The sequence below is a fragment of the Chanodichthys erythropterus genome, chromosome 11, assembly GCF_024489055.1.
Source record: "Chanodichthys erythropterus isolate Z2021 chromosome 11, ASM2448905v1, whole genome shotgun sequence".
Taxonomy (NCBI): Eukaryota; Metazoa; Chordata; class Actinopteri; order Cypriniformes; family Xenocyprididae; genus Chanodichthys; species Chanodichthys erythropterus.
In genome coordinates this window covers 49,480,389-49,498,406 of record NC_090231.1, presented here as the reverse complement: position 1 = coordinate 49,498,406, position 18,018 = coordinate 49,480,389, and the positions used below count along the sequence as shown (strand labels likewise).

The window sequence follows — 18,018 nt, the reverse complement described above, 5'->3', positions numbered from 1 at the left end:
GCACTCCAAAGGATGGAGGTTTAACTGAGACGCATCGATGAAGGACCTAAGGATCTAATTTGAGCTTTCAGTAGCAACCTGTGTGGCTCCAAGAGAGCAACGTGATTTTCTTAATTTTTTTCCTTATCATTTCTCTATTTTCTATGTTTTGTGAGACTGAGGAAGATTGATTGACCAAAACGTTGCTCATTTAAATATGATTATTCTGCCTTATAAGATCCATATGCGACCTCAGTACAATATTGGCAATATTGCATGTATCCTTCACACAGAGAAGTCAATACCAGAAAACATTACAAAACAGACAGACAATACAGAAAAATAGAATTTGTTGTTGTTAAAGGTGGGGTAAGCCGTATTTCAAAAACGCTGTTGGACATTGTTGATATTTGAAATCAACCCAAACAAACCCACCCCTCTCTTCATTGCTCCGCCTACAAAACTCACCCTCCAATCCTAACCACCCTGCTCCAAGTCGGTCTGGAACACCGATTGCTGCTGGCAGGCAAGAGGCGAATGCACTAACAATGACGCTAAACACCACATTCTGTAGCAGTCGTCAGTGCGCATCACTAGCTGGCCGCTGTTACACACGCAATGTGAGAGTGGGTGTCTATCACCGCTGACGCGCAACAAAATAATGTTTCACAAAAAATAATGTGCAGATGATGAACGAACAACAAGGAAGCACAAAAATGAACGTACAGTACACAAGAGTAAATACAAACAAGAGTTTGTTGTTACTCGCTAACAGCCCAGCGGCTCCAGACAATCAATGACACTCAAACCCAGTGTTGCTCACATGTGAAGCGGAATCAAAGCATTCTCCGCTGTTTTCAGGCCTCCCCACTTAGCTCTGTCCAGCGCTGGAAGGCTTTTCTAATATTAACGCGGGTCCTAAAGCGCTTGCCCAGTCATAGTCCTTCATTCCAGTGATATTCTTTTGAGCTCTTTTATATTGTGTCTCATCTCTTCCTGCAGTCTTTCTTCAAATCTCCATCTTGCTCGTTCTGTCTCCTCGACCGTCATACGCCCTCTAATGCCGATTGGCTACATGTTTGTTGTTTGTGTCGGTCTGACTAACTTCCAAACAGTATTTTTGAAATACAGCTTACCCCAATTTTAAAGTATATAACAACAACAAACACGTATGAGAAACACAAAGGAAACCAAAAATGTACATTAAAAAGCAATGATGCAAATATTGTGCTTATTTTGGTAACTGATGATGATATGCGTGATATGAGTTTAGTAGTTCAGTCAGTTTAATTGTGAGAGCACCTTTCACATTTAGGGCTATCAATCCATCAATACATAAATGTAAATTTAATGCAATTTATAAAAAATTGCTAAAATAATACCTAATGTGTTACAGACAGCATCTCAGAATTTTTTAACAGAAATTGCATGTTTGAGAAATGCCACACTTAAAAATGAAAAAGAAAATCTCATGTTGATGAGTTTGTCTTTCAAATGAGTAAAGTATTTGTTGTTGTTGTTTTCTTGCTTAGTTATGAAGTCCATCAGATGAAGCAAAATGCACTATTGACTTTTGCTCATTTTAAATTTGTCTGATGTGAATCATATGAAAACTTAAGAGTTTACATGAATGTCCACTCCTAAACATAATTGTCACTGGGGCGTAAGGAGCTCATATGAAAATGTATGAATGAGACCTACGAATTCATACAAATTCACAAAAACATAAAATAGTTATGAATTGCCATGTGATTGTGTTGGATATGCATTATGGGTGTTGAAGTTTTTACGTACCTTTTTGGCAAAAGGCAACACCACAGCCCCTTTTCCTTATTTCCTCTAGTCACGTTGCACTGTTTTATAAAGAATTCGCTTTTCTATTGCATAGACAGACACGTTTTATTAAAAGTCCATCTTGCCAGCTGTTGATTACCCTACTATAATGTGCAGTGGAATTGTGTGTTTGTTTGTGGTCGTTCCAAATACAAGTTTTCACGGTCGTCACGGCTGATCAACCTTTCAGAGAACAGGACCTGATTGAGTCACATTCTTTTCCAACCAGACCCCTGACTTTGGTGAGCCTGTTCTTCATCCCAGCATGACTCCTGAAACGAAGTCCAGATCTCGGTGCCTGATATTCAGCACTGCACTGACTGGAGATGAAGTGTTGATAAAACACAGTTTGACCCAAATCTCAGTTGAAAGGGCTCGTCATGTCCAATAACCGGTGCCTCCAAATAAAATGAGACCATACAGAAAAGTTCAACCTCTGAAATCGATAATCACGTTGCTTTTTTTCAGTTTTTGCTCTGTTGCTGAAGATCAAAGTTCTCGAAGATCTGATAGAAAGAGTTTCAGTCACAAATGATCGGCTCCACATTTTTCCCAGAATTTTTATATTATTCTTCAAAAGTGTGTTTTTGGCAGTCGGTGAAAAGCGTGAGTAGTGCAATAATTTAATTTGTATTTCTTCTTCTTTTTTATTTTTGCCTTTTCGAAAATTTCTTTTAGGCTGATAATTGAATCTCTTGTCTCCAGCTATGTATTCCCACAGAAAGTTTGTTAGCGATTTCACCTTCCTCAGATCTGCGGCTCATCTGATCTGCGTCAATCTACATTCAGCTATCTTCCATTACTCTCAGGTTGTTTCATCCCTACTCGTCTGTCATCCCTCTCTCTCTTCACTGCTTTGAGCCTTTCGCTTGGATGGGTGGGATGGCTGTCCAATTTTACGGCTGGCTACTCTTCTCCTGTTTGCGTGTTGCGTCCGGTGCTTTTTAAAAGCTTCTTCAGATGGGCTTTTGGCGCCTGAGTGGAAATGAGACGCGAGTGAGAGATGTTTTGTGCCATCTTTGTTTTTAGGCTTGTTTGTGTGAATTGCCCAGCACTTGATAAGAATTGCTCACTTATTGGGATGTCTTTCTTTCTTCAGTCGAAAAGAAATTAAGGTTTTTAAGGAAAACATTTCATGATTTTTCTGCATATAGTGGACTTCAGTGGGGTACAATGGATTGAAAGTCAAAATTGCAGTTTCAGTGCAGCTTCAAAGAGCTCTACATGATCCCAGCCAAGGAATAAAGGTCTTGTCCAGTGAAACGAGCTGTCATTTTCTAAAAAAAAAAAAAAAAAAAAAATGTATATACTTTTTAACCACAAATGCTCATCTTGCAGTGTCCCTGCGATGTGCCACACATTACGTCATCATGTTGGAAAGGTCACGTGTGAGGTAGGCGAAAACTAGATTTTAAGTAGATTTTTTTTTTTGCGTTAAACATTTTAGAATGTACTTGGCTGTTTGTTTAAAATGATGGTTACATGAATACATAGATGAATATAAGACAACAGCACGACTGTTTTCAACATTGTTAATAATGTTTCTTAAGCAGCAAATCAGCATATTAGAATGATTTCAGAAGGATCATGTGACACTGAAATCTCAAGTAATGATTCTGAAAATACTTCACAGGAATAAAAAAAAAAAAACATAAAACATCTTTCCGACTCCAAACTAGTACTAGTCCATATTGTATATTGTAAAAAGGTTGAAAAATAAAGAGAATTTAAGTTAATTTGTTTGTGTTAGTGTTTGCCTGCAGTCATCAGCATAATGGAGATCTTAAATTACCTATTAGCATCCAAACGAGCACAAACTCCTACTCTCTCACACACTGACCTTCTAATTCTTTCAGTGTTTCAGGGCTCGATAACTGTGTGTAAGTCATGTTCCCCTGCAGCGCTGAATGCGTGCATTGTTACGTCCCCCGTCCCCCCCTTTGACCCCCTCGGCCCTCTTGAGGGGTCCACACACACCTGTCAAACTCCGTCTGTCCGAACATCAGTCCATACATTCACCAGAACCCCCTGGAGTTTATTGGAAACACACACACAAACACAGGAACGGCAGAGACGGCCGCGCCACTGAGGGTCGACTTCCACATCAGGAGCAGATTGAAGGGAAGGTCATTGGAAACACGATCAGCCAATTCACTTCTGCTCTTGAGTTTTTTTTTTTTTTTTTTTTGACATTCCTTTTCTCCACATTTGTAGTATTCAGTCTTCCCTGCCCATCAACGATTTTCAATGAATGTTTTTAAGTGACTCTCTGCCAGAGATGTTCTTTCATCACAACAAGAGGTTGAAAGAGCCAGAGAAAAGGGGGAAAATCATACGCAGCTTGGCTTCAAGTATTTCTGTAGGGTCTCTGTCCTTCAGTGCTGCCGCACTCTTGTTTCGATTCTCGGACGATTGTTCGGACGAAACGCAACCGTCCTTGTGTGCAGATGTGTGTGTTTGTGGGCTCTTTGTCATTTTGAGCATGACGGGTACAGAAAGAGGAATCTGATGTACATGCCAGTGTCGTTTTGTCCTCCATGGAGCTGTGGCGACATCGGCCCGTACAATTTTCCCCTCTGTTGGCTTTTATATAGAACTGCAGTGTGTGTGTATGTGTGTGCAATCATTGAGCTTTTCACAGGAAAGTGTCATTACCATAATCATATTTCAACACACACACACACACACATACTCACATACAATTCACTGAGGGAATGATTGGTGCATTACGAGTTTGGTTTGACATACTGAAGGATTCGGGGACTGATGCATAAACATTCTGTAGATGAAGAAAATAGGCTTCGAAAAGTGTGTACACCATTTACTACACATTAGTTTTCTTTTAAAAAATAAATAAGGTAAATGTGTACACACAAAATTAGACCTAACGGTTCTGGTTCTGGATAAAATGCGAGTATCAAATATGATCCATCAGGCTTTTGAGGAACTTATGTTTACATCTCTCAATAATCATTGCATTGTATTGCATTGCATTATATGTTTTGAAACTATCATAAAACTAAGCATTCGAATATTATCTTATGAGGACATTATTGATATTTATATGTATTTTATGTAAGTACTCTGTAAGTGCTGTTATAAAGATCACATTGATGTACATTATAAGCTACTAGAATTTCATCTTACTTTTTGGTCATTTAAATATCTGCATCTGCACCAAATTGCATATTTTTGCTCAGTTTGGGCCTCTAAATAAAACTGAGGTGTTTCCATCTCAAGTATGAGCTCCAAATTCTCACAATATCATACTGCATGAGCCATAAACACCTGATGTATCAAATATGATGCTCTTTTTTTGAAGATGTTTTGTCTAAAGGTTCAATAAACTTTCCTCCTACACAAATCATTGAACAGGTAATACAATATAAGACATAAAATGGAAAGATTTCTTAAAGGATGTGCTGATTTTGGACTTTTTCCACAACATTGTATAGAGGGAGTGTGTTTATTAAGGACAATAAGGATTTTCTTTGGCTCATGATAATTCTGCTTGGAATTTTGCTCAAAATTGACAATGAAAAACACAATGAATAAACAGACAATGCAATGTTCATGGAGAACCGAATGGGCCAGTAAATCGATCTAGCAGCCGAAGCAAAGAGAATGTTACAGCTCTCTTTCTCTCTCTCTCTCCGTGCGTGTGTGGTGTTGTGTTCCCTACAGATTCTGCTTTGTGGCTTATTATCTTAATCAGTGTATTCAAGTAGAAACTGAACATCTCTATCATCCTTCTTCACACATTCTTTGACTAATCGGCATGCAGGACTTGATCTGTCTGTCTTGTAGCGGTCATTACAATGTTTGCACTTCATTGAAATTCCTCATACTATTTTTTTTTCCCTCTAGAAATGTCTGCAATTAAATCACTGTGAACTGCTTGACATATTGACTTCAAGCTGTTTGTTGATCATTTTAGTCTTGTATCTATTTTTATTTCTAAACCATAGACCTAAGTAATTACAGTTATACCTAAATAATTACAGATTTACAGTTAAAAACTGACTTTGTTGTTAGAATGCTCATCCATCAGAAAGTTACTGTAATAGCTGCATGCTGAATTGCAATATATAACAAAAATAATGGTAAAATATGATCTGAGAGTTGAATCAAAGACCCTGTAAGACAAGTAATTTCACTTGGCGGACATCTTTGAAATGCCTCTCGGGCATGCAAGTGCAGGTCCTATCTCTTTGAATGGGGAAACATCAAATTCTCCAAAGCTGTTCACCAAGCTTTTGATTACATTTCATATTTGAAATCACCAATGAAATCTGACGACAACTGTCTCATAAATTTGGTTTCTAAACGCTCAAATCATGACAAAAAACGGCATTTTTGCAGGCTTTATCAAGCTAATGCGCATGCACAGTCCTAAGTGTGCATCTCTATGAAAAGCAGACATCTGACTGTTTCTATAGGAACTGGAGCTTCTAAAGGCAACTGCAGTGAGGTGATGACTTATTTAGAAGGCGGGACTTATTCCGCCATATTGCGCGTTGCACATTCTCCTATTCATAATAATACAACTGCACTGTCTTTCTCTATATAAAGTCTTTGGTTGAATATACTATAACTGAAAATTGATACAAAGAAAACAAAAGGAAAGGAAATCATTTTTTTATTTAAATGGGTAAAATTTAATCCTGCATTATGTGTTATGGTTTGTTTTATGTACAGTACTCTTATTTTGATATTCTGTTTTGTTTCCATTAGTTCCTGTTTACCTGCTGTTTAGTTTGTTTCCTTGGTTTTTGATTATGCCCTTGTTTGTTTCCATAGTTACCTTTTATCCACAGTGTTTCGTCTAGTTCTTAGTGTATTTATATTCCCTGTTCAGTTTTGTCCTTTGTCAGTTATTGTTTATGATCACATTAATGGTTGTGTTTCTAGTGTTCGTTATTAAAGGTGGGGTAATCCATTTTTTCAACAACGCTGTTGGTTTACTTCTGACAAGAAAACGAAGTTTAAAAAAATAGTCCAAATAGTCAATTTTATAGATATCAGTATGTTTTATAGAGTATAATGCCAATGAACATATTGCTGTTTAGCCAGTATTATGATTATGGCAATGTTTTGATAGCAGTTAAGTATATTAAATATAATGATATTTAATAATATATAGATACTGTAAGAAATGATTTTGTATATGTTTATATTTAGCATGCAGGAATTACAGTGACGTCATCCATATTTATTATACTCTGATGTCCATCTATAGCCACCTTTACACTTTAAAGACAGGGTTTTATTATGATTCTCATGCACAACCAACAGAAACAACAACAACAAAACAAAGAGATCATTTTTAACCCCTGGTTTGATGGATATGGGTACACAAACTACTGTTGGTTCATATTTAAAACAGGTCGCTGTAATTTATCACTTATAAATGTGCTTTTGTTAGTAGACCTGGCAAACCTGTCATGTAGACGTAACACTGACCGGTAATATTTTCTGTCACGCTCCTCTAAAAACAAGGAACATTCAGCCCCAATAACCTGAGCCTGCTGTTTTTATTTAAGCCCAAAACCCAAGGGAACCTTTTAAATTGCCCAGTCCAACTGGAAAGAGTCACTGAAGCGCTTTGGGTCGGTGCGTTTGGGGCTCTAGTTATTGATGGGTAGATGCTATAAGACATAGGACTCAAAAAATCTGGTGGGTCTTCATTGCTGAAGGGCATTACAGATTTATTGTGTGGAAATATGCTGGGAATATCTTCACTAACTTTTTAATGGCACATGTTTTAGATGTTTATGTCACTCTTCCATAGAAGTAGAACGATGCCACATTCCGTTTTGATTTAGTCCAGTGTTCTGAACGTTCCATTTTTCTAGTTCATTGGAAAATCTATTTTTCTTTTATTAAATAACTGGCATTGGACACATGTTGCTGTTTAGCCAGTATTATGATTATGGCAGTCTTTTTTTTTTAGTTGTTGAAAAAAAAATTATATTGCATTTACATTTCTTTGATCATAGGTTCACAGTTAAATGAACACGATATGAATTTATTTTAAATAATTTCGCTACTTTGAGTTGATGCTGTTGTCACTTTTCCACGGGTGCTGTACTTACTTCTAAACTGGCAATTAACTGAGAAATATTCCAGGTGTTTTTCCTTCTCTAATTGAAATGTAAACACACAGCAAGCCAGACAAACAAGTTGATATTGGAAACACACAGGCCTATTATAATAAACTGCAAACCCCAAAGAGACACTTTTGAATGAATAACAACATCTGTAGGTAAACAGAAGATTAGTTTAAAATCTATCCTTCATCAACTCTTTAAAATAAACATTTATGGCAAACGTCGGCTTGATTGCTCTCTGTGATTCTGCTTGCGCTCAGCCTTCATTTGTGCTGCTTTAAAAAGTAGCTGTAATTCTACAGTATATTCATACAGACAAGAACCACAAAACAGTGAATTTTGAGCGAATTAATAACATAAATATCTAAGAATTCTTAGTTGTTAAATACTAATACTGTATATGGGTCATTGATGAATAAGGTTTTTAAAAAACAAAACAAAAAAACAACAGAGATATAATTCATTTTTCAAGTTTTATTAAGTGTTAACAATGAGATTATGTGGTTTTTAAAATCAATTAACACTGCTTTTGTCATTTTTTACAAGATGGACAAAATTGGTCACCAAAAGTCATTTCGGTTTTACCGAATGACGATATTTTCAAACAATGCTAACAGACTGATATTTAGCGAGCTAGCCAGTTAGCTTGCAAACTAGCTAACAAAAGGACAATCAAACATTTTATATTTAGTACAAGTTTTTAAAATATTATAAAACATTTTCCATGTTTTATAGCGGTTGTACCAAATGACCTGATGTTTCAGGACATGCAAATGAGCAAGTGAAAACATGAATTTTTCAAATAGTTAAAAGAGAGTTAATTACTTTGTTTCACGACCATGTGGTCCTTTGCAGGTGTCACATGCATGATGTCACATCCTGTCACATGGTATTGACCGCATGACTTGATCCAAAATGGTCCCTTTATATTGGTTACTCCGAATGACATCAATGAAATTCATTTTTCTGGACATTCTTTCTCATAACAAAGCAACAACTTCTACACATAATTTTAATACCATTTTGCACTATGTTGATATATGATGTTATAAAATCATGCCAGAATAAAAAAAAATATATATATATTTATAACATTTTAAGATGTTTTAATCACAAATTAAATGGCTTTATTGGCCTTTGGACGTTTAAATCGATTGACCTTTTTACATCTTTAAAATACATTTATACGTAGGAAAATATACTTAAAAACTTTTGGATTCAATAAAAGAGATCTAGTTGTACTACTTTACATAATTTGGATGTCATATATTTGTTTTTATTAGTAAGGCCTTTGGACAAAAAAATGACCTTGCACGTCATTGACCCATATACATGATTTACTGCATTCCACATGGCTTTAATAAGAAATGTAATTCGGTTAAAATGGCTAACTTTAGATTTTTATCTCCATCCTATCTGGTATCCTGTTGATCATTTACATAGTAGGAAGAAAAGAGGATACATTTAATAATGTGCCCTCAACTTAAAAAGAGCATATATCTAAAAGTCTAATATGCCTTTTTATAGAAGTACTTTCAAGCATATTCACCTCAAGTTACAGAGTTCAACAGCAAGCTATTTAACAGTGAGGCTTTTGCATAAGTGTAATTTTTTTTTCTCTTTTTTTACACTAATACACATCCGCATTGGGTTCTATTGGACAGCAGCAGCATCTGTGTGTATCTCGGATGTGAGTGACTGCCGGCGAGTTATTCATCACCCACGGTGAGTCGAGGTCAGTGGCTGGTGAGCTCTTGGCAGCCACTAAAGATTGTTAAACTTGGTGTTAAATGCTACGTATGTGTGACATGGGCGCTAACACATCGATTTGGAGCTCTAAGCCGTGAGCGCGGCAGAGACGTCTCTCATACATCACCCTTTGAGTCACCCAGACGCCAATCTCCATACATTAGAAGCGCAGTAATGCGTGTGTGTGCGTCAAATGGACAAGATGAGTGGCTGCATCCCGATTCCTGTACTTCTACTGCGCACTAGAAAGGCCTACTTCACTGTTGATGGGAAAATACATGCTTTTCCATACTGGGACAAAGCATTTTAGATTTAGTGTTTGCTATGCTTGTAATATCTTGGCTAGCGGTTCATGGCAAATGAGTTGAGCCACATTCTTCTTTAATTCAAAAGTGCTCCATTTTCCAATGAGTGGAAAATCGATTTTACATTTAATAAATAACTGAAAATGGACACTTGTTTGTGTTCAGCTATTTTATATATATATATATATATATATATATATATATATATATATATATATATATATATATATATATATATATATATATATATATATATATATATAATATATATATTTTTTTTTTTTTATAGAATGCATTGTGAAATGAAAAGGATATTTTTTTTTCAATTAATAATTAATAGCCAAAACATTCTTATCCCAAGTCATGAACTACATTGTCTGACCATGAACTGCATTAATGTTTCCTGGGGGGCACTTATATATGACTTTTACATCAATTATTGTCATAATTTAGAAACAAAGCAAAAATAACAACTTTATTCAAGAATTTCTGTCAATTTCTGAGCCGGCGTTCGGACATAAACATGGCACCGCTGCACTGCGTTCACTACGTCAACAGTATAGGAGACTGACAAAGAAGAGAAGAAATTGTTGAATAAAGTCGTTATTTTTGTTTTGTTTTTGAGCACAAAATGTATTCTCATCACTTCATAACATTAAGGTTATTACCACTGTAGTCACATTGACTATTTTAAATGTCTTTAATACATTTCTGGACCTCAAAAGCAATGACATTACTGCCTATGTGTGGTTCAGAAACCCTCAGATTTCATCAACAACATCTTAATTTGTGTTCCGAAGATTAACGAAGGTCTCACAGGTTTGGAACGACATGGGTGAGTAATTAATGACAGAAATGTAATATTTGGGTGAACTAACCCTTTAAAATCTCTTTTACTTTACCATAAATGCTTGTCAGTGCATTCAGCATTACCCTTAACTATATTTTAAAGACAATACTTAAAACCCGGTTTCACAGACAGGGCTTAGATTAAGCCAGGATTAGACTTAGTTCAATTAGGATATTTAACTTTTAACCTTTTTTTTTTTTACGTGTTTTAGAAAAGTACATTACTGGTATCTTTAGACAAAACAATGGCACTGACTTATTTTAAGATATGGCAAGGCTCCAAAAGATAAGGCTCCAAAGCCTTGTCTGTGAAACCAGGGAATGAAGACATACTTATGTCCTATTTAAGTGTGTCAAAAAAGCACTCTAAAGTTCAGCTAATTCAGCTAAATTAAATTTTAATACATTTTTATAGAGTGTTCAAAAACATTAAAAGAATATACTTAAGTGCAAACTGAAAAGTTACAAAAAATCCCTTAAAGATTACCTTAATTTTGCAAAATGGCGCCTGCATTCAGAACATGTGATATGTAAAATCAGGCAGACCATGCCAGTCACGCATCAGCTGATGGCGCGGCTGATTTATGATGTCTACCATTACATTTCAGACACATTACAGCTGTCTTTTTACATTCTCCATTCACTCATTCTCTCCGCTGCAAGCTACTTTAAGCTGTCACCTCTATTTGAGTCTTCATATTACATGGCCGCAAGGGGCTTTAATGCTGTATTTTGAAATGAGAATACTATTTTTGGTTCCAATTCTCTACTTCTCTCTCTTTTTTTTATTTTTATCAGTACTCACTATATCCTCATTGGAAAGTAATATCCTGATACTTCTATAAATGCTGTTCAAACTGCTTTCCTGACTCCCACCATGCATGCATTTAAACATATTTGTAATTAAACGTTTGTAATGATGAAGTTGCAATTAGTACATTTAAAATATATTAACTTTAAATATAATATTGAATAACAAACTACAGTACAATTAGAATTATAATCAAGCACTTTTTATGCCTTAGTATGTTAGTCAACACATCAAAATAAGTGTACTTCTTTTAAGCATGACAAAAGAAAAGAAAGCAAATGCACTTTTTTAAAGTGTTTTTAAGTGTGTTAAACTATCATAAGCGTGTACTCTCTTTAAGTAAACTTAATGTTATATTATTATATTAATATTATCTGCAAGTACAGTTTTTTTTTATATACAGTATACTTATACACTACAAATGCACATTCAATACAAATAAGCATGCTTCTTTTTCACATTGGTCATCTTGCCAGCTAAAGAGAATGCAGAGGGGAAATTCATACTATGTGCTACTATTTCAATGAAAGAAGGTTTTCTTATTGTAAATGTATTCATGCATGCAGTTATTGCAAAGACGGGCGTCCCAGACTTGTGTGTGTATGGAGAATCCGTTTACTGAAAGGCATGATGTCAGCATGCCAGAGCCTTGAGAAAGCATCCGAATCATTGCTTTGTAAATTATTTGTTGCCTGGACTCATGCAAGTGTTTCATGTTAATCTCCAGTCAGCCCTTAAAGTGCCTGGAGTAGGTGACAGCTTATTAGTAAAAGTCCAAAAGAGATACACGATTCTTCCCTTTGACAGCTCTTATTTTCCAGTTTTTCTGGATTAATCCAGTGGGAATAGCTACAAGGAGTTTCTAGTATTGACAGCTTGATCCTTTTCTCTCTCTCTGCATCTGTAGATAACACTGTTCAGTTCATTAAAACAGCTGAAAGGGGTGTTTAGTTGAGCAAAGTTGCACAGCAAAATGAGTTTCTCTATTCGGCCCATGATTGGCCGGTTTAGCAGCTTGTATATCTCCGATAGCTTATCAAAAGCACTTAGTTGGATTCTTTTAATCTATCCTTAGTACTCTATTTGTTAGATAAGTCATTTGTCCAAATTGCAAACCTGAGTGTTGCATTGGTTTTTCAAAGGAAACTTTTAGTAATTTGCTGTTTGTCTCCGAGTAGAGATCTATATGGCCAACACATTCAATTGACTTTCTTAGCATCAATCTTGATGGCAGTATCAAGCAGGCTGCTTTGCCTGCAGAAAAAAAAAAAAAAAAGAAAGCTATTCCACATTAGGGAGGCAAAAAGGAAGTTTTGGGTCATAAATTTATTACAAAAAGAGATTTACTTTTCCCGTTAGAGCACCTTAATTCCGCTTCCTAAATTTGCTTGTTCATATCAAGGCTTCTGGAGCTTTCAAAGAAAGTTGATAAATTGCAGAATCTGGTCTGGCGGTTAGATTCAGTCTACAAATTTTGTTCGGGTTCATGCTATTTCTTTTATCTTACAAGTTGAGACATCTATCACACCTAATTTTTTCACAGACTCTTTTCTCTCAGTGAGTTTGAAGAGTAGACAGTGGTTTTCTTTGCCAAAAGAACTGTTTTCTATTGAAACTTGTATGCCATGTATTTTTTGTAATGACACATTTGCAATGATGTAGTTACAATTAAGTACATTTAAAATATATTAAGTTTAACGGTAGTGTTATTTGATATTACATACTTACTGTAACGTGCTTTAGTATGCTAGTAACCACATTTAAAGAGGTGTGTTTCTTTAAAGCATGACAAAAGATTAAAACATTTAATTTGACATTATTACATAGTCCACTTTTTTCAAATGTACTTAAGTATCAACATATAACTTGCATAACTCTTTAAGAGCACTTAAAATGAAAAATTATTTCATTTATTACTCACCCTCATGTCGTTCCACACCCGTAAGACCTTCATTCATTTTTAGATATTTTTGATAAAATCCTATGGCTCAGTGAGGCCTGCATTTCCAGCAAGATCATTTCCTTTTTCAATGCCCAGAAAGCTACTAAAGACGTATTTAAACGTATAGTGGTTCAACCTTAATATTATAAAGCAACGAGAACACTTTTTGATCGCCAAAAAATAGTGAGTTTATTCAACAATATCTAGTGATGGGCGATTTCAAAACACTGCATCATGAAGCTTTGAAACTTTACGAATCTTTTGTTTTGAATCAGTGGTTTGAAAAGTGTATCAAACTGCCAAAGTCATGTGAACTATTGAAATTTCGAAACACTTATGACATAACAGAGCCTCGTTCAGTGAAATCACGTGATTTTGGCGCTCCGAACCACTGATTCAAAACAAAAGATTTTGTAAAACTTTGAAGCATCATGAAGCAGTGTTTTTGAAATCGCCCATCACTAGATATTCTTGAAAAAAGTCGTCACCATGCTGCTGGCACTACACTGTTCTGAATGCAATATTGTAGTTTTAGTCAACACCATCAGATTTTCTGTCAGAGTAATGAAAATGGAGCTGAAGTTAAGTTTAAAAACCATCCTGTAGTCGTCATTAATTCATCTGTCCACAGTGAGCTGGTGTTGCTGGAGATCGACCTGTGAGTCATGTGGCCAGTCTCTCTCGGCCCGCTGCCTCTTCAGTACTGCTAATGTGAAGATGTGAGCCAGTCTCTTGGCACATGAGGTTCCATTTTGTGACACTGTAGCTAGATAGTAATTAACCTCTCCTATTTCAGCCATCTTGGCTCTATTGTGTGCTAATATGTCTTAAACTCAGTCTGACCTGTTCCTCCTTTATATATCTGCTACTTGGCAACTTTTTGAGTTTGGCTCAATTCTGCAGTCTTTCAAGTGCTTTCAGTCAGTCGTCTCATTAGCTAAAATTGATTAAGTTAAATGAAAACAAGAAGGAAGCACAAAAAACGTACTCTCCAGACAGCTAATAAGGAGTTGTTACCGTAAAAGTCAAAAGTTTGGAGCTTTTGGACTGGTAGTGATCTTTAATCAATTTGGCTGGATGCAAACCTGGATGGACTCGATTTTCTCGAGTGGGGATTTGGCTTAGCTGTATGGTAAATGAACTCACATCTGCATAATTGAACCGTTGCCTATTTCGGTCTGGTGTCCAGGGTGGTGCTGTGGCCGTGACCTGTTGGACTGGTAGACTGGCCCTATGATTTCAGAATATCGACAGAATCACAGAATAACGTGGAATGTTACAGAATTTTGGATGAATAAATCAAACGTAGGCCTGCACATTTAATCGAATGGGGATATTGACTAGTGTCTTTGAATATTAACGTGCAAAAAGAAGCTGCTATTGAAATCTGTAGTCTGCATGTTGTACGTGTCTCAGTTTGGTCTACCTCACATGCTCAAGCTCGTGGTGTTTTCAGCATCTGCCGTCTCACTAAAAGAGAACATAAACATATTCATCTCCAGAGCTGCTCTGAGAGTCACTTCACCAGCGTTTCACCATTTCATGGATAAAATAGATTTCATAAGGCCCTAAAAATGTCATTTTAAAAGTAAACTAATTCAATAAATTGTTGTTCAGTTGCACAAGTTTCATGATTTCAACCCATTATACATGCTTTTAATGAATCAGCATATCGAATCATGATTCGGATCACGTGTCAAACTGCCAAACTGCTGAAATCACGTGACTTTCAACACGCTGATTCGACACGCTGATTCATTATACTCCAAAGCTTCCTGTAGCAGTGTTTTGAAATCGGCCATCACTATATAAGTCGTTATTTAGTTTTTTTTTTTGGCGCACCAAAAATATTCCCGTCGCTTTATTATATTAATATTGAACCACTGTACTCACATGAACTGATTTAAATATATTTTTAGTACCTTTATGGATCTTGAGAGAGAAAATGTCATTGCTCCCAATGCAGGCCTCACAGAGACATCAGATTTCAACAAAAAATATTGAAGGTCTTACGGGTGTGGAACAGCATGCGGGTGAGTACTAAATGACGTAATTTTCATTTTTGGGTGAACTAACCCTTTAAATGTATCTGTTAAAATGCAGTCCAGAAAAATGAAAACTGAAAACTGTTGCAAGGAAGAGCACAACAAAAGGGAATACTAGGACATAGTCTTTAATCCCACAATCACAGCAACAGCAACTTCTACACATATGACACCGAAAAAAGAACTGAATGAAGACAGAACTTAAATACACAAGAACAAAAGAGCTAATTAATTGTACAAGAGGTGAAAGGAATGATTAATCAAACACACTGGGAAACTAGGTCAAATAACAGGGCACACAGGCAAGCAGGAACAGAACTAAAATACAATGAAACTAAGCCAAAACTGAACATCCACGTTACAAAAACACAGAACTTATACAGCTGAACAACAATTAATAAATTGTTGCCATAAATTAATAAATTGGCACAGAGACACGAGAGACACACACTCACTTGTGTGGGAATGCACATCCCACTCAAAGGCGGTCAGAGTGACCTCTGATGACCCAGTGATCTCAAAGTGTGTTGACTTTCGCCCTAAACACGGCCCTTTGGCCTCGATTAGTCAACACAGCCTGAATGCGTGTGCAGACAAACACACACGGCACAAACACTACATTAGTCTAATTGATGACTGTGTGCAGTGAGGTGTGTGGTGATTTCTTGTATAAATGAGCGATTTGGATCGCATGCTGGGTAGTGTAGGAGCATTTTATTGATGAATTCCAAACGAATTGGATCAACTAGGCATAAGCGCTCCTATAGATCCCCATCCTGATGCTTCATCACAGTGCATGATATGAGACGGCACAAAAGAACAATTTATATGAAAGAAGTAATTTGTGTTCAATTGTTTGCTATTATGAGAACTTGAGTTTTTTATAAGAAGAGATGGAATTGCATTTGTCATTTTATGTGTTGTCCTTGAGAGAAAGAATATTTCCATAGTGTTACATCAGCTGAGATCTGCCTCATAAATCGTAACTACAGGATAACTGCCTCCAGCTTGCTCACTCCCCTTTTCCACCGACAAGGTATGGTGCTCAATCTGGAATTATTCTGTGCATTAAAACATAGTTTTTGGCTGGAAAAATCATCTCTAAATCATCTAGACACCAGGTGGTCTCTAATGTCCAGTAACACTCGCATACAAACACTAACTGTCCTCAAGTACAGTTTTCAAAATAACAAGCTCTCAAAATGCTAAACAACATTTTTCTGGTCTGTTTGGAATAAAATGATTGTATTTATAAGGATCATATGTTTGAATAAAATACTATTTGGTTTCTTGTTATATATTTATTTATTACTGTCTGAGAGGTTTGTGGTTTAAAGGGGTGATATTACATTGAGATAAGCAATAGCAAATGAATTCCACAGTTGTGGTCACATGGCCAATTGTGCGAATGAACAGTGTAGATAAAGATTAACCTCTGTGTGTGATTGAGTTTCTGTCATAAATACTCCAGTCACTGTTTCTAATCAGTTTTGCTTCAGAAGAATTAATTATATTAAAATAAAAATGGTCCACTCTGTAAAGGTAAGGGTCTCATTAATCCAACTGTAATTAAAGTCATCCTTATCATGTAGAAAAAAGCATTCAGTCAGACAAAGAGTGAAAGATCAAGCACTGTTAGTGGAAATGAGAACCAAAAAAAAAAAACAACAACCCCTGTGCTTTCTCGACTTTAACCTGAACAGCTTTTCTGTAGCTGATTATCAAAAATCTTCTTTTAAAAATCTCTTTGTATGACTAACAACTACCCGTTATTCTAAGCAATACTCAACATAGACAGGAAGGGACTGCCTCCATTACATCTAAAGGCAAAAATTATAGTACGTTTTGCTTTAAAGGCAAGTTTATCTGAAATAGTAGGCTTGAAAACTGAAATATGTGTCATTATATTACGTCCATGCATTTAGCAGCCCAATTAATTACCTGTCTGTCATTAGTGTTGATCAAACAACAAAATAAGTTAAATAAATGTATACATGTTAAATAAACCTACTGTATCTGAAAAAAGTTATATAATATTGTATTTGTAATTTGCTTCTTTGTTCTTTTTATATAGCCTAACAAAAATAACTTATACAATTATAAAATGTATCATATAATGGTCATATTGCCCACCTGTACCAGCTGATGTAGTCTTGATTTGGGTGGTCAAACTGCATTTGAAAGTTTGAAAGGGCTTTAAATCTAGCTAAATCAAGTAAAATTACTTAAAATCAAGTAATTTTAGCATGTCATAGTCAACTTTAATCATATAAAATGTAATTTCCCAACAGCAAAATTGTGGCCAGTGAAAATGCTGAGTGGCTAGTAAAAAAAAAATGGAAAAACCACTAGCCACAGTGGCTGGTAAGCAAAAAAGTTAAAGGTACAATATGTA

General features: G+C 35.8%; 1 protein-coding gene across 13 annotated transcripts in view; it reads left to right on the top strand.

Annotated features, from left to right (window-relative positions):
• Positions 1 to 18,018, top strand: part of LOC137030018 (adhesion G protein-coupled receptor L3-like) — a 433,419-nt gene that overhangs the window by 35,903 nt on the left and 379,498 nt on the right. The window contains exon 2 of one of the 13 annotated variants that reach the window (XM_067399934.1): positions 15,545 to 15,611. The exons of 10 other annotated variants lie outside the window; for them this stretch is intronic. The gene's annotated coding sequence lies outside the window, so the exon portion shown is untranslated. Of the gene's footprint in view, positions 1 to 9,586; positions 9,648 to 15,544; positions 15,612 to 18,018 lie in introns of all 13 variants that reach the window. 2 more of the 13 variants (XM_067399933.1, XM_067399932.1) reach the window with 2 other exon arrangements.